Genomic DNA, 23597 nt, shown 5'->3' on the forward strand with positions numbered 1-23597 from the left:
TAAATTATTTTTATGTGGGTACCTGTAAAAATCAACTCAATCGAATATCAATAAGAGCTTTTTAAGGATTCGTAGGGCAAAGCAATCAATTTTGTCATAGGAATACTAAAAAACTCTTATCGATATCCGATTGAGATGATTTTTTTTACACAAACCAATACAAATTAGTTTTCAAAATATTAGCAGTTCGGATCAACTTTCAACTATGTGCATGATCGATCTGTGGCCTTTTATCTGTGCAATCAGACTTTTGTATAAAAATCTACATTTACCAAACAGCGGTTATTGTCATCTGCTTTCAATATTTGAAAGTTGAAAACAGAAAGGGTACCAATGAAAACTGGAATTCTAATTTTTTTAAAACACCACACCCACGAGCGTGGTAAAATGTATTATCCGTTGAAAAAACAAATTTTTAATGAGGAATAATCTTCAAATGTTAGAAACTTAAATATGACAACATTACTAGGGGCTCAATCTAACAAGAAGATGTAAATGCATCTTGGTATCTGGATCAGGTCATTCTGCGAGCCGAAGAAGGTCCAAGAATCCAGAAGGGTTGTGTACAATGACACGAGGGAAGCACTACTTTAGAGCAAGCGAAACCTAAGATGGTACGTGTAGTTTATTCCCAAAGCAACCTCCAAGCGCGAAATCTCCAACAATTATGCAACTAAATATCTGGAACGTTTGATTGAGGCACGTACTACCTTGGATCATCAAGCTTTCAAGTATAGGGAGAAGCTTATGCAGTTTGGCTTTGTTTTTTGTTTGGTGGTACGGCTTTTAATCTTGAATTGTTCTTTGGCTGCTACTGTTTACTTTGTTTGGAGGGAAAGAAACCTTAGAGTTTTTCAACAGTTGCTAGTGATCAAGTTGTGCTGAATATCCTAAGCACAACTTGATAATTAATTAGAAAATAAAGGACTGTGTGCTACCAGACAATAGGATGGGTTCCGGTGAAACTAGATGCTTGTGGCTGTTTTGAGGTTGTCGTTATTTTCTCTGGAAATGTGGTGATACTAGATTTTGCTCTGTATAGGTTTACCAATTCTTTTCTTTTTTCTTCATACTGTGTAATTCTCCTATGAAGGAGTATAGCTATAAAGTCAAGAGAGTCCCCTTGGCATAGTTTGTTTGGTTGGGGCTTTAGAAAATGGTTCGTACTTATCAAATAAAAATAAAAATAAAAATCTGGCTCAGGTAAGAGATACAAGGTACTTATTTGACAAGGTGACCAAATCTGAAAATTGGGGAAGAAAGGTGGAAAAAAACTGAAAAGAAGTCAGGCTCTCAGTTTTCTTCTGCCAAAACGGTTTGCTATTCTCGAACCCATCTGCTACGGTACCAAAAACCAGTACAGAGCGCTACGCGGCAGGAACCGGCCGGTTCCTAGTGCGATTTTGGCTCCCGGTGCTATACCGGTCTATCTCCAAACCAGACGCTCAAAAAATCGCTACGAACTAGCTGAAACAGTTCGTAGGCTTAGCGGCTGGTTTTTATAAGTATGGTAATGAGAACAGACGTGGGTGGATACAGAATTTCCCAGCATCAACTAAGTCATAACCGTCTGCAGAAAGAAAGGTATTAATCTCATAACCGTTGCCTATACAAACTTAGCCGACTCCAATTGGACTTCATGTTTCTACTACTACATCTCATAACTGGTTTGTTAATCGACAAACAGGTTATGCCCTATTGCCCTAATAAATCAATTGAGAATATACGAACAGGTTATGCCCTATTGCCCTAATAAATCTCAACAGTATACAAACTTATTTTTACACCCAATTGGCAATAGGGCATCAATTGGACTTCATGTTTCTACTCTCTATTAGGACTTAAAAGATGTAGAGCTCGTTCCCTTTGTAGGAATAAGATTACTGGTTCGTGCTCTGCGTACTTGCTACCTCTTAGCTATGATGTCAATTGTACTTTCTCAAAATTCTTCAGTTTTGTTTGTCGTAACTTATCTTAGGTGAAAGTACACAGAGACTCCATCAACTATCACTTTTTCTTATGGAGACCTCCTAACATTTAAAATCACCCATATAGACCCCCTTAACTATATGAAATAAAAAATTAGCTAACTCTATTAATGGAATGATAGAAATGACAATTTTATCCCTTAAAAATCGCCCATACTGATTCCTTCATCTATAAAAAAAAATGTCTACGTTGATTCCTTCATCTTAACGGTCTTTTTAATAGAAGGGGCTGATTGGTTAATGATTATAGTTGAGAGGGTCTATATGGGAGATTTTAAACGCACTACAACAAAATACACAATTCCCGACTAAAATTCTTGACTGAATTTAGTTTAGTCGGAAAATATAAGCCAATTACCGACTAAAAATTTGTAGTCAGTAAAATATACAACAATTGCCGACTAAATTAATTTGGTCGGCCAAAACATATATTTTAGTCGGTAATTGATAGAAATAATTCCGACTAAAGTGAATTTAGTTGGTAATTTCTTTATTTGCCGACTAAATTTAAATTTAGTGGGGAAATATCATTTTTTCCAATTTAATAAAATAGAAAATTAATTCCGACTAAACTATATTTTGTCGGTAATTTATTTATTTGCCGGCTAAATTTCAAGTTAGTCGGGAAATATCATTTTTTCAAATTTAATAAAATAGAAAATTAATTCCGACTAAACTATATTTTGTCGGTAATTTATTTATTTGCCGACTAAATTTCAAGTTAGTCGGGAAATATCATTTTTTCAAATTTAATAAAATAGAAAACGAAATTCCATTTTCCGACCAAATTTATTTTAGTCGGGTAATTTCATTTAATCCAGATTAAAAAATCAAACACATTACCCAACTAATAGATTTAGTCATGGAATATCAACTTTTACCCCTTTTTAAAAATTTAAAAGAAAGGAAATATTTATTCCATCATCCGATTACAGTAGCCACAAGATCGCGAAACAATATTGACGATCAAGATCGTTGATTTTCTTACACTTGTTGAATTATTCATTCCCGTAAATTTGCGGCTCGATCAGGTTTAGAATATCCCTTTATCGATACGTGAAAAAAACCAAAAAAAAAATGTTATTAAATAAACAACGGATTTCAGATTATAGTTTACTTTATTTCTGTGTATTTTTTGATAATCCAATAATTTATTAATCTTTTCCTTTTATTTAAGTAAAATAAGCTTTTAAAATATTTTATATGATTAAGAAATTTTGAATCAAAATTCAAACATGATAATATATCAATTACTACACATATACTAATATACACTGCGTTTCATCTAATAAATATTTTAAAATAAAATACATTGAAAATAAATAAGAAAAAAAACTAGTTTTAAAAAAATAATCTTTATAGGGTTCAAACCCAAGTCCTTGGGGACTTGAGACACAGATCTCAAACCACCAAGGCCAATAATCTTTTTGTGCTTATAATTGGAACAAATAATATATATTATATAATTCTATTGTATAAAAATGGGCCTATTGTACGGTAGCCACACAATTGCGACACAACGATGACGATCCATACTATTCATTAATTTTGTTTTCAAACAGGCAGGGGTCACACGCTTATCATATCACAGCCGAGCTTCAACAATAGAAAGTGAACTCTTTTTGTTTTCAATTCTTCTGTCTAATGTTTTTACTGGGCATTTTAGTTGGAATTAGTTGGATCTAATTTGCTAATCAACTTGGCTTCTTTATTTGACGTTGTATATTCCTCTCCTTAGTCCATGTTCTCATTAAGAAGTTGCAAGGAAAAAAGTCCTGTAACAACTGTAATTGAATGTAACAGCTGTAATTGAATGATAAGTTTACTCATCTCCTATTAGTTTACCACCATGACGGGTGGTTTTCGTCAATAGAAATTCGTTAGGGTGGTGGGGTGACGGGGGGGAGAGTATGTTGATATACATGGGGATCAAGGATGTTCATGTAAATAATTATGAGAGAATGCTTTTAAGAGGAACCTTGCTGGCCCTCCCTGGATACACTTCCTCTGTTTGGGTAGGTAAAGGTGATGGAAAATTCGGGTTAAATGATCTCTTTCAATGCTGGGAACACTGACCATAACTAAGCCTATATCTTCAAATCTTTCCTATTGTGTTTTCATCAACATGCTCCTCTAGTTGTCTTAAATTACCCGATCTTTCTGTTCCCACATTGGGTTGGGCCATGTTGCACATTCTAATCTTATAGTTATTTCTGTATGCATAATTATGTCAAGATAATTTTAATTTTTCGTTCTGCCTTCTAATTAGTAAATATTTACCATGTTCATGCTTTGTTCAATGAGATACACTAGTTCATAAATACTACTGATACATTGTTCTTTTTTTTTGGTTTTTTTTTACAAGGACGACGTTTTAATGGAGTATTGTGCAGGATGTTGGTTATTGACTATGAAGATCAAAGTTGGATTTTGGTTGTGGACGTGCTTGAATTTTTTTTGTTATCCGTTTGCATGTTGAAGTTGAGTGTCCACGGGGTTTGGATACATTTTGTTACTGAGCTTGAATTTTATTTTATTTTACTCCCGCGGTGGACGTGTTGTTATTTTGCACTCTAGGAATTTGGATACAAATTATTTTTTAACTATTTGGTGGACACCTCTCTATTTATGAAAGTTTATTTATTTCTTGGAATTTTTATTTTGTATTAATTTTGTGAATTTAATGATTGTTGGCTAAAATTTACCGGCGGGAATAATAATGTGGAAAAAATTTGTAGGGAATTTTGGAATGACAAATTGGTATGGAACATTTTCCGACTAAAGTTTAGTCGCCAATAGGCTACAAATTAGTTGATTCAAAATGACATTTACCGACTAAACTTTTAGTCGGTGATAATTAAAACACATTTCCCAACTAAACAATTAGTCGGCAAAAAGGTATCACATTCCCCGACTAAACAATTAGTCGGCCAATAGGATAAACATTCCCCGACTAAATCATTAGTCGGCAAATAGGTTACACATCCCCGACTAAACAATTAGTCGGCCAATATTAACACATTCTCCGACTAAAAAGTTAGTCGGCAAATGGACCAATCTTTACCGACTAAACTTTTTTTAGTCGGCAAAAACCTTTGCTGACCCTCTTCCATTGACTAATGTGCCGACCAAAATTTTTAGTCGGGAAAAACTTTTGCCGACTAAAATGCCTACAATTGCCGACTAAACCGTTAGTCGGGAATGATGTTTTTTCTTGTAGTGAACATTAGAGGGTCTCCATGAGAAAAAATAATAGTTGAGGGGCTCTCCGTATACTTTAACCTTTATTTTACTTGGTATTCTTCCTCTGTGTAATCTTGATAACGAGGTTCATATTTGTTTTTCGTGTATTTTCGACAAAAGCTTGGATTTGTAAAGTTTATATTTGAGCTCTGTTAAGCCCCTTTCATACATTTGCCATAGAAGCTGAAAAAAGTGTTTCGTGTAGGTTTTCTCCAACCGTGCAATACTTGATTTTAAATGCCCAGAACAGACATGGAATGCTCGTTCGAGGAGGCATTCTGGTGTCTGTTGTGGAGCTCTCTGCCTGGGCAAAACCTCACCTTTTTTACCGCTGGCTGGTCAAGTAACGCATATCGCCTTTTTGCATTGCTTTTTGGCCAATGTGTAGGATCAAAAGATCGTGTATGACAGATGGAGTGAGAAATACAAGGACTGGCTGAAATCGAGACCAATTTACCAACCTTTTACGTCCCTGGCTTCTACGCCAGCCGGTGGAAAATATCAAGCACAGTCCTGGATTGTATGAGGAAATTTTCTGTACTTCATAATTAGGATTTTGTGTAATATTTTGAGATTAATAGGACTCAATCTGGTGTCTGGTTAGCTATGTTTCTGAATATTGCATTTCTGCTTTTGCTGTGACCCAAAACTTGACTGTAATGCCCTAAATTTTACATGGTCTTTGACAAGTCTCTAGCTATTGTATCGTAAGCATATATGTTCATCAAGAGTTTTTCTGTTGAGTTTAGTCTCTGTTTAGATTCTGTTACTGTTCAGTGAGGTACATGTATTTATATGGAGAATATATGTTCATTAATTCCGGGGTTGTGATAATTGTTAATGGATCTCACAATTTGGAGCATTTATGCCATTCCGTCTAGTCACCGCATCTCGCAAAACTCTAGAGTGAGCTGCAGACACTTCCCATCTAGACTTTCAAATTTTCAAAATGTTGCATTCTCCCCTTTCCGAGTCCTATTTCTTGGCGCGCGGCGTTGTTGAAGTTTAAAGTTTTACTCCTTTTTTTTTTTTTTTGTAGAGTAACTTTTTTGTATATCGGGTATACCAACCACTTGGTATCCCCATTCACAAAAATTGTGACACGAGGCAAACCATGCCAATAAAGAGAAAAGATAAAATATGAGGACTTTAACCGTAATTTCTTCATTAGCAAATCAGTATTGGCGATTTCCCACAAATCTTGAAGAGGTAAACAATTTCAAAAAATTAAACACTTTTTTTTCATGAAAAAATAAACTTTATCCACTGATTTTTCGCGTTGTCGTAAGGTTCCATTCAAATCTGAACACTTATTTCCTTTTACGAATGTTAAAACCCTTACTCAAGCCATAGTCATTGTAGAGGTTGTAAGCTTAATCTTTCCAAAAAAAACTTTCATTCCCACTTTGAGTTCCCCAATGCAATCATTAGAATTTTTCATTAAAGTAGCTTCTTCACTCTCATTTTTATAATCTGCAGCATCCATTAAACCTGATTAGCCAGGAAATTCAGTGTGATTAATGAATAGAAACCAAAAGATCATGAGTAACATTCAACAGAATAATGAGTACCCGCGTATTGTATTAAAAAACTAAAAAATCCCTCGAAATGTGTTGTTAAAATTATGATCCCTTTTTGATGTGGGTCTAAAAATGTATAACAATTGGATGAGAAGAAAGCAAAGAGGTTAGCGCCAATACTGGAGGAATTGTACGTAAACAGTTGGATGTAAGTAAAACATTTGTGCGGGAAAAAACTGTGGAGGAAGTGTTTTAGTGCCAATACTGATCTGGGAAGGAAGAAATTACAGTTAAAGTCCTCATATTTTATATTTACTCTTTTCTTGGCATAGTTTGCCACATGTCGCAATTTTTGTGAAGGAGGATACCGTGGTTGGTATACCGGTATACAAAAAAGTTTTTATATGGTTGACAGGGATTCCAGTTGACAGATATGAGTCATCTGGTGTATTTTAATTGGGCTCAAAATCGATGGGAAAGATTCCAGCTATACCCATTCTCGGTTTACCGAGTCAGTACACGGATTGTTCTCAATTGAAGGCGTACAAAATTCTTGAATCTCTCCCATTAACTAAAGCTTGCAACGAACCTTAGAACTTTTTTGTATGGTTGCTGTCAATTTTAATTGGGCTGATCATCGGTTGTTGACTCCTATATTCGATCGGGGGCACAATTCTTGAAAACAAATTCTACTTACTAGTATGACTGTCAATATTTTTTCCCCCAGCTATTTGTGTGTTGCTTTCCAGTTTAGACTCTAGCGCACTTCAATATGCCTTGAGCGGAGTCTCTGCATTTGGTCTCTCTTCTCAGGAGACCATGGCTGTCGGGTGTCTACATCCCCCAATGCACCTATATAACCATTACGGTTCTATGGCCAAGAGGATTTGTACCTTTACCTATCTACTCATGGCTAGCGTGTGTTCAGAGGAAAACTACCCCGTTCTGGAGAAACTACGGAGAATTGTGTGTGTGTGATGGAGAATATGACTAATATGTTAAAGACAAGGGAAAACCCACAGCAACAATTGAGGGACGGGAAACATCGAATGCCAAATGGAAGGCACATATTCTACTTTTGATTTATGTGCTTCATTTCCTTGCAATTTTCATGGGAATTCTTATTTAGACTCGAAATTATTAACCAGTTTCTAGTTGTTGATTCTACCTTATATATGCATTCACCTTCTTAGTGGACGGCTAGGATTTTGTTAATCCAATGGCTCTCATTCTCCTTCCAAAATCTCCCAATAAAATCTGTGCGCTTCTCCATATCCCCACAATGATCTAGACCTTTCCATACTGATTTAGCACATGGTAGAGTCTTTTTCCATTTTCTCAACATTCTCGATTATTCAAAACTTTTTTTCATTATTGACAAAGAGAAAACTTTTACTTTTTGGATTTGTCTCACCGAAAATTGTTTATTGTTGTTTTTTTCAAACATGACCAAAAAAAAATTCTCGTCAAAATGAATACATATGTAAAACTTTTTGATTAAAAAATTTAGAAAAATTCACATAAAACAAGAAAATTCCCGGAAAGAAAGCAAACAAACAAAATGAGCCAAACGGGTAGAGTTAGTCTAAGGTAGGGAAGGAATTAGGGGTTTTAGATGGAATAAGGAGTTGGCACATGTTTTTTGTTTCCCATTTCTGGAGGTAAGTTACCACATTTCGATGTTCATGCTTGAGGTCTGTTAGGAATACTGTCATGCATTTGGAACCTTTTTTTGGTAATCATGTATCAGAAATTCTCAAATGTCTTGGCCAATAGCATGACCCTGCAGGCATTTGTCTATTATATACTCCCTCCGTCTCTAAATAAGTGTCCTGTGCGCAAAATTAGGCTTTACAAAACATGCATATTTTCTATTAAAAAATTTAATTTTTTTTCACAATCTAATAGAACTCATTGCTATCTATTAATTTGTGAAAAAAAATTAATTTTTTTAACGAAACAAATGCATCTTTTTGAAGGCATAGTTTTGCGCGCCGGACACTTATTTAGGGACGGAGGGAGTATCTACTAGCGAATGTCCGTGCCTTAAGATACGTTGGAATGTAATATTGTCTCAGCTTAAATAAATTATTCGTTTTACCCAACCACTTTATGCGATAGTCATAATCACCACAAAGCGTCAGTTACCAAGTAGATATATTTACGCAAAAGACAATATTTACGTAGATATACATTGCCTAAAAAGTGAGAGTAGAGAAGTATGAATTTATTAAAACAATATTCTCTGTATCTTTAAAAAAAAAATCCGATGGCTACAAAGTTAACATGAAGTGATCTAACGGTTATAAAGGTTGCTCTCGTTTATATGCCTAGATATTTTTAACAAAAACTCTGTTTTAAAAGTACATGAAACGAAAAGTCACAACCTCATGTCTCATCTTCTTGGGGCCACGTGCTAGGACTTCAACACTTGATCCCTTGCACTCAAACATTGTCCCTACAAGTGCATCTAATCTAATATATATAAGAGAGCATCTATACTGGATTAATCAAAATTAAAATATTACTAAGGTTATTAATGTTTGTTTAAAAAAGTGCTCGCATTGAAATAATCAAACTTAACAACCTCTTAACAACAAATCAAATTTTGCTCCTTGGATAACCAAAACTATCAATAATCAAATTTAGTGAACCCCAAATCTTTCTAATCAAGCACACTATCATTAAAAAAAAAAATTTATTATGTTCTCTCTCTCAACCATATTGTTACAAATTTATTTAAAAATATTTTTTTTAAATCTTTTGTTACACAAAAAAAATATTTTTCAAAAACTTTTTGCTTTTCTAAAAACTTTTTTTTTCAGAAAATGATTTCGATTTTTTTTTTTGGAAAATTACTTTGTATTTCTAATAAATAATTTTTATTACTTTGAAAATTATTAAAATAAAAGTTTTCTATATAAATAATTTTAGTTTTTTTTGTAGTTTTTAAAAAGTGATGTGGCAAATTTTGGTTATCCAATTTTGATTATTTCATTATAGACTTTTACATTGCTAACCTTAACAACCCCTTAAATGAATAAAAAAAAATGTGATGTGGCAACTTTTAATTGAGTACTGCTATGGGTACCGACGGTACCCATAGGGAAAATGCACCGACGGCCACCGGAAGGCCGTCTCCGGTCACCGGACGGCCGATCCGAGCCGTCCAAAAATTTTAAAAAATAAAACCGAGTGGCCTTACGCGAGAATCAATGGCATCCGAGGTGTGTAGGGTACTTGATCCGAGCACCCATTTTTCGTGTATATTTGTATATACGTGTATATACACGAAAAAGGGGTACTCGGATCAAGTACCCTACACACCTCGGATGCCATTGATTCTCGCGTAAGGCCACTCGGTTTTATTTTTTAAAATTTTTGGACGGCTCGGATCGGCCGTCCGGTGACCGGAGACGGCCGTCCGGTGGCCGTCGGTGCATTTTCCCTATGGGTACCGTCGGTACCAATAGGATTTCTGCTTTTAATTATCCAATTTTGATTAGTCTACTATGGATACTCTAAAGGGGGAGCACCCTTTGGTGTAACCCAAAAATGAAGTTGTGTCACAAAAGTATTTTCCACTTTTGTCCTAAAACAAAACAATATTTACTTTTCTCTGAGCTTTCCATGTACAAATTGTCTAGGGTAAGATGGTAAATACGTTACCTCAACTGCCACCTTTCTCTTTTTTATCCGCCTCAACTGCCTCCTGATACCCCACGTTCTCACTCTCTTTTCGTTTTGAGGAAGAACTCTTCCCTTCCTCAATCAACCTTACATCGCTTTCCCTTCAATTTAATAGCTTATTCTTTCCGCTCTCAAATCTTCTATTCCACCAAATCTACCCAAACTACTCTCCCTTTGTCTCCCATTTGCTTACTGCCATAGAGTATATCGAAGGGAGTTGAATGCAAATTGAAGGGACCAAAACCACACTAGACATAAAACGTACGTACACACGTCTTCTTCCCTGCCATTTTCTTCTTTATTTTTATTTTTTTGCAAGTTTAAATAATTTTCTTTCCCGTATTATTGCCTTCAATTTGTTCAGAAAATAATTTACGAGATAAAAAATTACAGGCTTCCCTATTAGTGATTTTGTTGCATGTTAAAAAAAGTTAACCCTATATCATTACCCGCTTAACAATTTATGGAAATTTTTATGAATAAATTTTACTCAATTCAAGGTTCTATAAAAATTGGTACGTTCCAGTACTTAAAAATAATTTTATTTTAGATTAATTGTACATCTGGGGATTGGCAAAAACAAGTAGCTATTTGCCACTCCTGAAAGTGGCAATCAGTTCAAAAACTGAAGATAAAGAGTGGGATTAAGCTTAGAAAGAGTTTTCAGAGGATGTTTCAACAACTTGGGTCCACAATCGTGCAAGCAAGACTTTGTACTCATAGGTAAATATTCGTGAGAACTTGTTCATCATAGACAAATGACCAAGATTGGGCTTGTGTTGGGCGGCGGTCGTAGCCAACGACAGCAGTACCGCTCAATGACCCCAGCTGAGTTTGAGATCTATCGTAAATAGGTCCTGGAGATGGGGGTACGTATATAATTCACGTACTTATATTAGTTAATAGCTTTGAATATCTATCGGAATTTCAAACCTTTATTACCTGTATCGTATTGGATTGAGCATCTCCACTCGTTAGGGCCATATTGTAATCTCGAAAGCCAGAGTTTGTGCCATTATGCATGCAGTATTTTTTATGGTAACCAATGGTATTACATCGGTGATGATAGAGAGAAGAAATTTAACTTCCTATTGGCGATGTACAAGGGTTTGATGTCGTTATTCCCCCGGTGTGGGTAATTGCGGTTTAATTTACCCGTGCCCGAACTTTGAAAGGAATCCCTGTGTGTTTGAGGAGGTCAATCGTTGTGCAAGCAAGGCAATTGAAATCTATAACAAGGAACATGTACGATTTTCCTTCTTTCGTTTTTTCCTCTTCATTCCATCATTGCCTATTTATTAGGTCATCTGACTCGGCATTACTGTCCAACTTCTTTCTTGTATCGTAGAATACAGAATACCGGTTTCTGAGGGTCATCAAGTTAAGCTCTATGGCAATTTCTGGTTGTAATCATTACATTACCTTTGAGGCTAATGCTAATGCTGCTGCTCCTATGCACTTCCAAGCTCTTGTTTATGCTGGAATCCCTAAGGATAAGATAGAGGTTATCTCTTGTCGTCCTAAACCAAACTCACCGCATGTATGTTTTTGTTCAAGTTCTTTTATTTCTCGTCGTGATAGTATTGGTAATTATGGTTTTTTGCATTGTTATAAACTTATTTCTTTCCCTTTGGACACTTGTACACTCACCGATGAACCTTCCATAATGCAAATATTTAGAAGGTTTATTTTCTTGACTTATTTGATGGGTCCACATCAAGTTTTTTTTGGCATAACAGAGAGGGAAAATTTAAAAGGGAATATATGAAGTAGTTAAACTCATGGGCTTCTTCCTAAAGGGAAGTGACTGGAGAGTTCAGGCATATCGATTATGCGCCTTTCCTTAACTTCCTTGTGAAGTGCTAGTCTTGCCTATATTTTTCAACTAGAGGAGTATGGATTCAAAGGATTTTGGGTTTGCGAATTTCCATTAGATATTTTTGTGATAATTGTTGAAAAGAGTAAGGAACCTTTGGAATGACAAATGTATTTTCTTAGTTGGCACGGGTGTGTTTGGGGTGACTTTAGGCTTTGTATGGAAAGATACCATGCCCTTGTGTGATACAATGGAAAGAAGGTTTTCTTTCAAAGGTAAAATCGGGAGAGGTTGTCTTACAAAGTACAAGAGTCTAAGAGAAGGAAGAAAAGGCTCAAGCTGAAGTTGAAAGAGAGGTTGAGATGTTTACATGTAAGGTGAGTTATCAATGTACGCGATTGCAGTGGTTTGGTATAAGGGGTGGGGTCTATTATGGAGAATGTATAACTGCCTTTTCCTCTTGAAACTTGGGTTATTTGATTGAATGCCTTGATTGTTGATTCTATCTTATATACACATTCACCTTCTTAGTGGACGGCTAGGATTATGTTAATCCAATGGCTCTCATTCTCCTTCCAAAATCTCCCAATAAAATCTGTGCGCTTCTCCATATCCCCACAATGATCTAGACCTTTCCATACTGATTTAGCACATGGTAGAGTCTTTTACCATTTTCTCAACATTCTCGATTATTCTAAACTTTTTTTCATTATTGAGAAAGAGAAAACTTTTACTTTTCGGATTTGTCTCACCGAAAATTGTTTATTGTTTTTTTTTTTCAAACATGACCAAAAAAATTTCCTTTTCAAAATGAATACATATGTAAAAATTTTTGATTAAAAAATTTAGAAAAATTCACATAAAACAAGAAAATTTCCGGAAAGAAAGCAAACAAACAAAACGAGCCAAACGGGTAGAGTTAGTCTAAGGTAGGGAGGGAATTAGGGGTTTTAGATGGAATAAGGAGTTGGCACATGTTTTTTGTTTCCCATTTCTGGAGGTAAGTTACCACATTTCGATGTTCATGCTTGAGGTCTGTTAGGAATACTGTCGAGCATTTGGAACCTTTTTTTTGGTTATCATGTATCAGAAATTCTCAAATGTCTTGCCCAATAGCATGACCCTGCAGGCATTCGTCTCTTATATATCTACAAGCAAATGTTCGTGCCTTAAAATACGTTGGAATGAAACATAGTCTAAACTTAAATAAATTATTTGTTTTACCCAACCGCTCTATGCGATAGTCGTAATCACCACAAAGTGTCAATTACCAAGTAGATATATTTACGTAAAAGACAATATTTACGTAGATATACATTGCCTAAAAAGTGAGGGTAGAAAAGTATGAATTTATTAAAATAATATTCTCTGTATCTTTTTAAAAAAAAAAATAATCCGATGGCTACAAAGTTAACATGAAATGATCTAACGGTCATAGAGGCTGCTCTCGTTTATATGCCTAGACATTTTTAACAAAAACTTTGTTTTAAAACTACATGAAACGAAAAGTCACAACCTCATGTCTCATCTTCTTGGGGCCACGTGCTAGGACTTCAACACTTGATCCCTTGCACTCAAACACTGTCCCTGCAAGAGCACCTCTCTTGAGATCAATTGATTGCATAACAAGAGGAGAACTAGAAGATGGAGAGGGGGGAAAAACTCTTGCATCAATGTGAAAATTTTACAATAAAATGTTCAGAATGCAGTGTGGCAACAGTACACTTTTTTCTGGGGGAATGAGAGGACCGTTCCAAATGGATACGGTGGCTATGCAGAATGCAGTGCTACCAATATTATGCGTTGGACTGCTTTCAGAAAACGATAATCGGCAGCGATATTTCTATGTACTTCAACGACTACGAAATCTTGAATTTCCGGTATTAGTGTGGCATTTTGAGGGATCTCTTTCAAGCAATCAAGCTCACCTTTTAAATTCTAGGCCGGTAACTCATTGATTTCTATATTATATTAGGAAAATTAACCTCCTTTTAACTTGGAAAAAATGTTTAACCTTTAATTTCAGTTCCAATTAAGATGTAAAACAAGTTATGTTCATACATCACGACAGTTAAATCATCTTTTGATTTGCTTTATTGATATTGTTATTGGGGCCGGAATCCTCGGTCCATACTTGTGGATTTTGTGGATAAGTGGCACGGAAACCGAGGAGAGGATAATGCCGAGAGGCGAAGGCAAGGGCTCCGTGGAGCCCACGATGACATATATGTATGATGCAAAGGACATGTGGGATAGGCAAGCATGCCCTAAGCAGCCACGGACGCCGTTTGGTGAAGGAGGAGGACGTGTGGGAAGGTACGGACATGACCCTGATGACAGGGATTGGGAACGGACCAATCACTAGCGGACACTGGGAGAGATATCCCGGATTCAGGGGATATCCTTGTACGGACCGACGTGAGCGACCTGGTGAGTGGGTGAGTCAGGAGGAAGGGAGAGATATAAATACAAGACCAAGCCATTTAAGGGTAATGAATCTCTCTTCTATAAGACCACTGACTTCATCATCGGAGCGTCTTTCCGGCTACCTTGGCCAGAGTGCGCTAACGGTGTTTTAAGTGTGCAGTACTTTGAAAGAGCAAGCAAGGCTTGAGGCGAAGCTCACTGGTTCGAACTAGATACTCGTATTCGACGACTGTACAATTAGTGCCGTCTGTGGGAAACATTTTATAAATGCATTGTTTGGTTGCCTTTTTTAAAATTTTTTGGTTTGATTTTTGAGGTAACGAGTGAAAAGAGAAATGAGAGTAATGATTAAAAATAAGGTAATACGTACTGTTTTTGGATTTGGTAATAGTATCAATAATGCATCAGTTTTACTTGAAATGAAGAATCCTTCAAACGCATTCAATTGAAATAACAACCACTATATATGCAGTATACAATAGTACGTCATGCCAAATTACGATTTCCTCACAAATGATACAATGGGTAATCATTGAATGAGAAAACAAACTGGGCAGTGGGCAACATCACTGAGATTTTAACAAAGAAGTAGACCAACAAAATGATGCAGTCACTCCTTCTAGTGCTTCGTTAGGAAAATAACTGGCAGGGAAGTTGAATCTTAACAAATAGGTCTTTCTTTCCCTCTTGAATTCTACGGCATTCAGTTTGCGGCGAATTTTCAAAACGTAGAAGAACATAGAGGTGCAACCTGAACCTTCCAAAGTGCCGAAATATAGTTAACAAAGATATCAGTATATTAACCCCGACCTCCGTTATGTGTGTTGAGTTCGCCTTTTCTAAATTTTTGTTAAATTTTTATGATATTCTTTGGATTAATCATCTGCCACGACAAGTGAAGTCTTAAAAGTAGTACTCCCTCCATCCCATAATGTTTGGTATTTTCAGGAATGCGTGTTATTTTTAAATTGCATATATCTTTTAATTCATAATGTTTTAGGCAATTTTTGAACTTCGTATAATAGAACAAATTAAACTCTATCAAACAAGATCCATATTGCTCATAAAAAAATATTGTGGATTAAAAGATATTGTTAATTTTTTCATAAGGCTGAAATAGTGAAAGTGTCAAACATTATGGGACGGAGGGAGTAAAAAATTTTGATCAAGAGCCAAAAAAAAAAAGTTTTCTAAAGACAAAAAAAATATCAAAAACTATCTTTTTTTTGTCTAAAGTGTCGTCTTATATGATAATTTTTTCAACATCAGTTCACATTTTTACATTTTTCTAATTCCTCTCGTCAGGACGAATGATTAATCCAAAAAATTGTGACGAAAAGCTCAATAAAAATTGCAATAAACTCAACAGAATATGTGCACTGTGCAGCCTCCTCTCATTGATGTCCTAGCCGCCTTTGTTATCTCTCACCAAACCTTGAATAAACTATGAGAATTGTAAAAGGAGAATAAATTCTTTACACTGTCGGTGTAAATATTTGTTTTCTCCAAATCAATTGCATTACAACAAGTGTCAAAACAATGGTACCAATTAATAAAACATGGCGACATGGCGCAATGCAATTGATTTGAAGGAAACAAATATTATTTACACCGGCGATGTAAAAATTTTATCAGAAAGTCTACACACACATACAATCTGTGCACAGATTGTGCACAGATTTTGTTGTGGGGTCCATCACAGGTCCCACACAAATCATCCGAACCGTTCATTAAATGTAAAATATTTTTTCAAGGGTCTCCGTAAAAAATAATCTCAATCCGATACCTATAGATACTCGATTCAATCGTATAACTTTTCATTATCCGAAAATCTGAATGAAAAGTTAGATGGTTAGATGAAGCACATATAGGTATTGGATTGAGCTTATTTTTTACGGGGTCCCTTGAAAAAATGTTTTACATTTAATGAACGGCTTGGATGATTTGTGTGGGACCCGTGGTGGGCCCCACAACAAAATCTGTGCACAATCTGTGCACAAAAATCTGTGTGGATAGCACAGCTCAAAATTTATTCTCTTGTAAAAGAGGCAAACACAAACCAAGCAGAATGCATGTTTAACGAAATATATAGAATCACATCATTGAAATAGCTATATCAATTGCATCCAAATAAATGTATAACCAACATAACCACCCCACTTGTAAATGCTTCCATTTTTTTTGCCCCAATTGCGTCGATAATTCCAATAGGACTTCCATTGTTCCCCTCTTACCTCATTTATATGAAAATCACTTGGCACAAATCCTAGACAATTTCATTTGCATTTGTTCTCTCTGCTCAGGAGATCATAGATGTTGGGTGTCTACCAATGTTTTGAAATCTGGACCATTAAGTGAACCGGAAAAGGGACCGGGCGGACGGCGGTTGAACCAGAATTAAATCGTGACATCATAATTATATTTAAAATTAATAATGAATATATTAGACAACTGATAATTAAATCCAACCTATATTAAGATGTAAAAGTTTACTTATTTAAAAGATATATACACAAAAGATGAGGAGTTGAGCTATTCTTCGCACTCAACACTTTCGGGACAATCCTACATCGGTAAGAAAATGAATTTGAGGCAACAAGGGAGTATATATATAAAACAGAGTGGGCTGGAAAAGCTGTTTGACAGTTGTTTCATGCGTGTGAGCCGTAGCTTTCAATACATAGTGGGTTATTTTCAATTCAAATTTTAGATGGTTCGGTTCGATCAACACGTTGCCAGTTCCCACGGTTCGATGGTTTAACTGCCGTTAGCGAATGGTTTATGTAAATTAGGCCGGTTTTGCAAATGCAATGGTTTTCTGGTTGATCTGAACCGGACCAAGGGTCGGTCAACAGTTTAGTATGGTTTTATGGGCAGGAGAGCCCATACCTTTGCCTATCTTCTCACGGTTGGCGTATGTCTAGAGGATTAAGATTACCCGTTTTGGAGGAACTATGGAGGATTGGTAAAGCCTAAAAAAAACTGCCCCCTCTGATTTATATACTAGCTAATCTTGTATTTCTTTCGTAGCAAAGAAGGTCTAGGATCCAAGGCTTTCATACCTTTCCTCACGCAACACCGCTAGATGTGGTCAGCCATACCTTATTGCCATATCTGTCTATTGGTCCTTCCGAGACTACAGTAATGTAAGTTCCACTTGCACACCTCGGCCTTAAAACCTATTTGTTGACCATTTTCGTGCTGGAGTGTGTTGTGTCCCCATCACATTAATTTTCTTTTGCGAGTGGATGGATCTTGAGGAGAAAAATGGTCAATATGTTAAAGCCGAAGGAAAACCCGCAACAACAATTGAGGGACTCGAAACATCGAACATCAAATGGGAGGCACATATTTAACAACTTTTAGAGAGAGAAAGAGAGATAAGAACAGATCTCAATTTCATTTACTCTGTTCAACTAGCTTTTATAGAAACTAGCTATCACTACTTATACGAAATTACAGATGAAATGAACATGAAATGATAATCAAAAATCAACTGAATTTACATACTGAATTACACTGCAATTCAACCATCTAACTGCCAACGAGACCAGTTGGTGGAGCTGCTAAGTTGATTGGAATAGTTAGAGGTCCCACTGAGTCAGTTGAGCACGTGGAGCTAGTGTTGACTTGGTCAACACCACTTAACACACCCCCGCAAACTAAGGGTGGAGGAATGAACAGCCTCAATTTGTCTTTAAGACACTGAAGCCTGCCTATAGTGAGAGGCTCGGTGAAGATATCTGTTAAGTTTGCAAGTGTGAAGGTACAAACTTGATAACCAACTGTTTACTCAACACTTTTTATCGGATGAAAGTGAAAATCTACTCCAACATGCTTAGTGCGAGCATGAAAAATGGGATTAGAGGCTAAGGCAATTGCAGAAATATTATCACACCACAAGATAGGTGGAGATGAAACACAGACATGTAAATCTTTAAAAAGCTGAGTAAACCACATGACCTCAGCTGTTGTATTAGCCAAAGCCTTATATTCTGCTTTGGTGGAGGAACGAGCCACTATGGCTTGCTTTAAGTGGAGTTGCTAAGTTGATTGGAATAGTTGGAGGTCCACTGAGTCAGTTGAGCACGTGGAGCAACACTGGCCACTTAACAATATTCTACTTTTGATTTATGTGCTTCATTTTCTTGCAATTTTCATGAAAATTCTTATTTAGATGAAAATTCTTATTTAGACTTAAAATTATTAACATGTTTCTAGTTGTCGATTCTACCTTATATATGCATTCACCTCCTTAGTGGGATGGCTGGGATTATCTTAATCCAATGGCTCTCATTCCTTCCAGAATCTCCCAATAAAATCTGTGTGCTTCCCCATATTCTCCACAATGATCTAGAACTTTTCATACAGCTTTAGCACATGATAAGAGTCTTTTTTCCATTTTCTCAACATTCTCGATTATTCTTAACTTTTTTCATCAATAAAGATGATGTAGAACACGTGGAGACCCAATTTTATGATCAATTAAACCGGTCGAAGCCTCGGAAGTCCAAACGTTGTTTAATTGCAAATTACCCAATTTGGCAACTTTCAGACGAGCTCGGTTTGGGCCCAAACTTGGTAGGCTGACTTATTTTTGCGCTACGATCAATATTCACCACCCTAAGTTGTGATTGATGATGTTTTTCGGCCTAATTCCTTCGTTTAAGCCTCCAATTAGACGTTTTTGCCGTTTTAGGAAATATTTGTTCCATTAATAACTTTTAGCGTATAATTCCGTAGGAGTTGATTCTTACGGAATTATACGATAAAAGGTATTTTAGTCATCAACTCGCCCAAATTTTGAGAATTTTCGTTTTTGAGTTAGGGTTTTGCTAGGGTTACACATTTTTCCTATAAAAGGAGTTGTAACTTGCAACCTAATGTTTATGCTGCTTTTTATCAATATTATTCAAACTTTGTCTCTTTCTCTTGTGGATTCAAAAACTGCTCGTGGCTACGAGCACCGATCATTCGTTTGATTAGTACGCAACTAATATCTTTGTTAATTCCGTTGCGTCAAAAGAAAAAACCTTTACTTTTCGGATTCGTTTCACCGAGAATTGTTCGTTGTTTTTTTTTTCAGACATGACCAGGAATTTTTTTCTTGTTGAAATGGATAAATAAGTAAAAAAATTTGATAAAAAAAGTGAGAAAAATTCACATAAAACTAAAAAATTCCTGAAAAGTAAGCAAACGAGCCAAACGGGTAGAGTTAGACAAAGGTAGGGAAGGAATTTGGGGTTTTAGATGGAATAGCCGACTGATTTACCTGCTATCAGTGCTGCTGCTCATGTTAGTTCTGAGCCCAGTTATGCGGGCTAAGGCGCCTTTATTAGTCAACTTTTCGGGGTTGGCACTTCTTTTTTTTTTTTTTTTTTTTGAGGTAAGTTACCACATTTCCATGTTCATGCTTTAGGTCTGTTAGGAATACTGTCCTGCATTTGGATCTTTTTTGGTAATCATGTTCACAAATTCTCAAATGTCTTGCCCATAGCGTGACCCCGCTGGCATTTGTCTCTTAAATATTTTTTTTTGTAAAAATTCTATTTGCTACAAATCTTATAATGTAACAAATGTAATCTTATAATGTAACAAACATTTGTTACATTATAACTTCCACTTTTTATACTCTCTCCGTCCCTTTTTAAGTGTCCTGCTTCGTAATTCCAACTTATTAAAAAGACATCATCATTATACTTTTCACATCAACTTTTTCCTCTACTTTCTCTACTTACCCATCATCATTACACTTTTACTCATTTACTTTTCAAAAAGAAATCTACTTTTAGGGGTAAAATAGACAATGCACCAACTTTTACCCACTAACTTTACAAAATGGACACTTATTAAGGGACAGCCCAAAATGAAATACTGGACTCTAAAAAGGCGACGGAGGGAGTAGTGTCTAAAACACAATGATAACATTTATAGTTACAAAAAAGTATAATTTTGAGAAAGTGACGACCGTGGAATGAGAAAAGAAATAGCAAATAGAAGAGCTATTTTGGTCCAAGAGATACTTTCTAAGGCCATCCACAGTGGTATAATGAAAAGCCAATTATTTTTAAAATTAACAATGTTGATATAAAAGATGGCTCATAATGGTATAATCAAACTTAGCAACATCCTTAGAAATATTCAAATTTTCAGCTTTGAATAACCAAAAGTAACAACCTTTTTCAATAATCAAATTTTGTGGACCCCACGCCACATAAGTTAACTAGTTCCAAAATTTGTATACACGCATATTTCAACTGGTATTTTCTTATTCTCATTCGCCTACTCTATATCTTTTTCACTTCACCCACAAACTATCTCTTTCTTTCCTTCCAAAAGTGAAACTCATATCTCATGATCATCTACAATTCAACCCATCGTCGTCGGATTAAGGTATTTTAACTCTTCTTTTCTGTTTCTATTTTTTCCCCACAAAAAAATTCATAATATGAGGAAAGGAATTCACCAATTTTTTCCTTAAAATTAAGGAAAGGAATTGATATATATATTTGCCCAAAAAAAACTTAAATGGAAGGAAGTGAATAACGAGAAATAAAGAGGGAGAGAGAGAGAGAGAGTGAAATTATAGTGAACCCCTTATTTTGATTATGAACTAGAAGTGACCATTATGAATCTCAATATTATTAAGCTTAGCAACCTCTTAAATGAATAATCAAAAGCGATGTGTCAACTTTTGATTATCTTTTTTTGATTATACCGTTGTGGATGGCCTAAGCGTCTATTTTCGTAAACGGAGCGGTGAGTCACTAGTTGAAGCTTAAATGGACTCAAACTGTGGGTTTTTTGCCAAACTAGATGAACGAAGAAACATGGCCTCAATGAGTCAAATTGCATTCAAAATATAAATATATCAAGCCTACAGTCGCAAGACTAATGGGCCTTTGCGAGCCGAACGATACTATCTCTCAGGACCACAATTAATGGGCCCAACAGCCTCTCCAACCCAACCGAGTTACTATCTATATATGACCATAAGCCCTAAACTGCAGAGACGATTTCCTCTGTCTCTCTCTCTCTCTCTCTCTCTCTCTCCTTTGACTTTTGGAATGTTCGGCCGGAAGAGGTTTCTGTCGTTCCCCCTGGTCATCGGAGCGGTTATGTAAGCATCTCTTATTTCCTTCTTTGTACTATATGGTATACTATCCAGGCTTAAAGTAATGTAGAGGAACTTCAAATAATGCCCTGAAATGCTGCATCGAATCCGGTTGGATTGACCCTAATTATCTTGTGCAAAGCATCAGACCCAACTCGTGTAGAATCTGCTGGGTGCCTGTATAGGTACCAACACGGGCTATAGCATTTCTGGATGTAAAGAGGGAAATTCGCTTTTCCATATTCATCATAACTATATATATATATATATATATATATATATATATATATATATATATATGGCATTAGCATATTTAGTCCTAGCACCGAATTAATATAAAGAAAAAAGCAGTGCCGTTGGAGATAGTGGTAATTGAGAAACCTAAACAGCTCGTTTGAATTGTGAGAAAGGGAGCGATAAGAAACGGGAGCCCGTTCTCACTAAATCTCATCATTTTAAGTGGGATTGGGTGAGAAAGGGGAAGAGCCAAACAAGACATTTCTTTTTTGTACTTTTCTCACCAAAATATTACATTCAAACGAGGGATTTCTCAAGAAACCATAACCCTTTCCTTTATTTTCTCATGAAACCCCTCCATCCAAAGGGGCTGTTAGTGTGAGTGTCATACATTTCACCACCAAGGTGGTAGCCTAGATGGCTAAGGTGTGAGGGTGAAAGTACCCCCTCCCACACAGTCGCAGGTTAGAATCCTGCTTGCGGGTAGTAGTCCTGCAAAATAGATGTTGTGTGGAGGGCCCTTGCCCCTTGGTCCACTCTAGCACATTGGTGGGCTTGTGGTAATGGGCTCGCCTCCCAAACAGTAGCTATGGCTAAAACAGGACATTCCATAGCAGATGGGAACCCCTATGGTAATGCTTACCCAAGGGGGATTTCCCATCTTTTTTGCATAGCAAAACAATACAAATCAGTTGTCTCAACTTTTCTTTAAGAACTAGGGCTGAGCCCGTTCCTCGCTCAAGTTTTGTCTCTTTCTTGACCCGCTGTGGGATAAGTTGGCTGACCGTGGCCCTACTCCTAGGAAATGATCAAGAGGGAAGGCTATTGCAGCCATTCAAACATGGGATGGAGAGCATTGGGCATGAATCGTTAGGGGTTACTAAACGGGCAAGTTGTGGTGACAGTTGATTTGGCAGGTATCCATCTGGGTCGAGTTGAACTTGCTCTTATGAAATGAAAGTGGTGATGGACGAGGCATATCTTGTTTGGTAGATGGGAGAGGTGGAGAGGTTTTGCAGATGCGGGTGGGGAAGCTAGTGTAGGTAGGCACTAGTTTTGCACTTTTTCTTAAAAATTAACGTTGAGAGATATTAGGGAGACGGAAGTGTTGTTTCTAACCACCTTTCTCTATTTCTTCATAATTGTTGAGTAATTAATAACGTCAAATTAGTGGCGTATGATTGGATTATGTCGTTCTAAATTTTAGGCTCTTTGAATCATGTTGTTTGTCAATTTCAGTAGTTCCCTATAGCGTGTTTTTAGCCTTGAACATTATATTGAGATTGCATCATTTGTACAGCCTAAACTCTGAATTTATTCTCTATAGTAATTACCTAGAAATACAGTCCAGAGTCCTGTCAACAGGCGCATTCTCCTTACCAACTTTAGTTAAAAATTGCTCTACTTTTTGTTAAATAAAGAGTTTTAACTATGAACTTCTTATTTCAAGCAAAGTGGAAGCAAGAATTCTGCCTGTATGCAATATTGTAGGTTTACAATGAGATAGACTCAAAGGAAGAACACTACGATGTAAATTTAACTCTAAATGCTAGCGCAACTGT

The sequence above is a fragment of the Rhododendron vialii genome, chromosome 8a, assembly GCF_030253575.1.
Source record: "Rhododendron vialii isolate Sample 1 chromosome 8a, ASM3025357v1".
Lineage (NCBI taxonomy): Eukaryota > Viridiplantae > Streptophyta > Magnoliopsida > Ericales > Ericaceae > Rhododendron > Rhododendron vialii.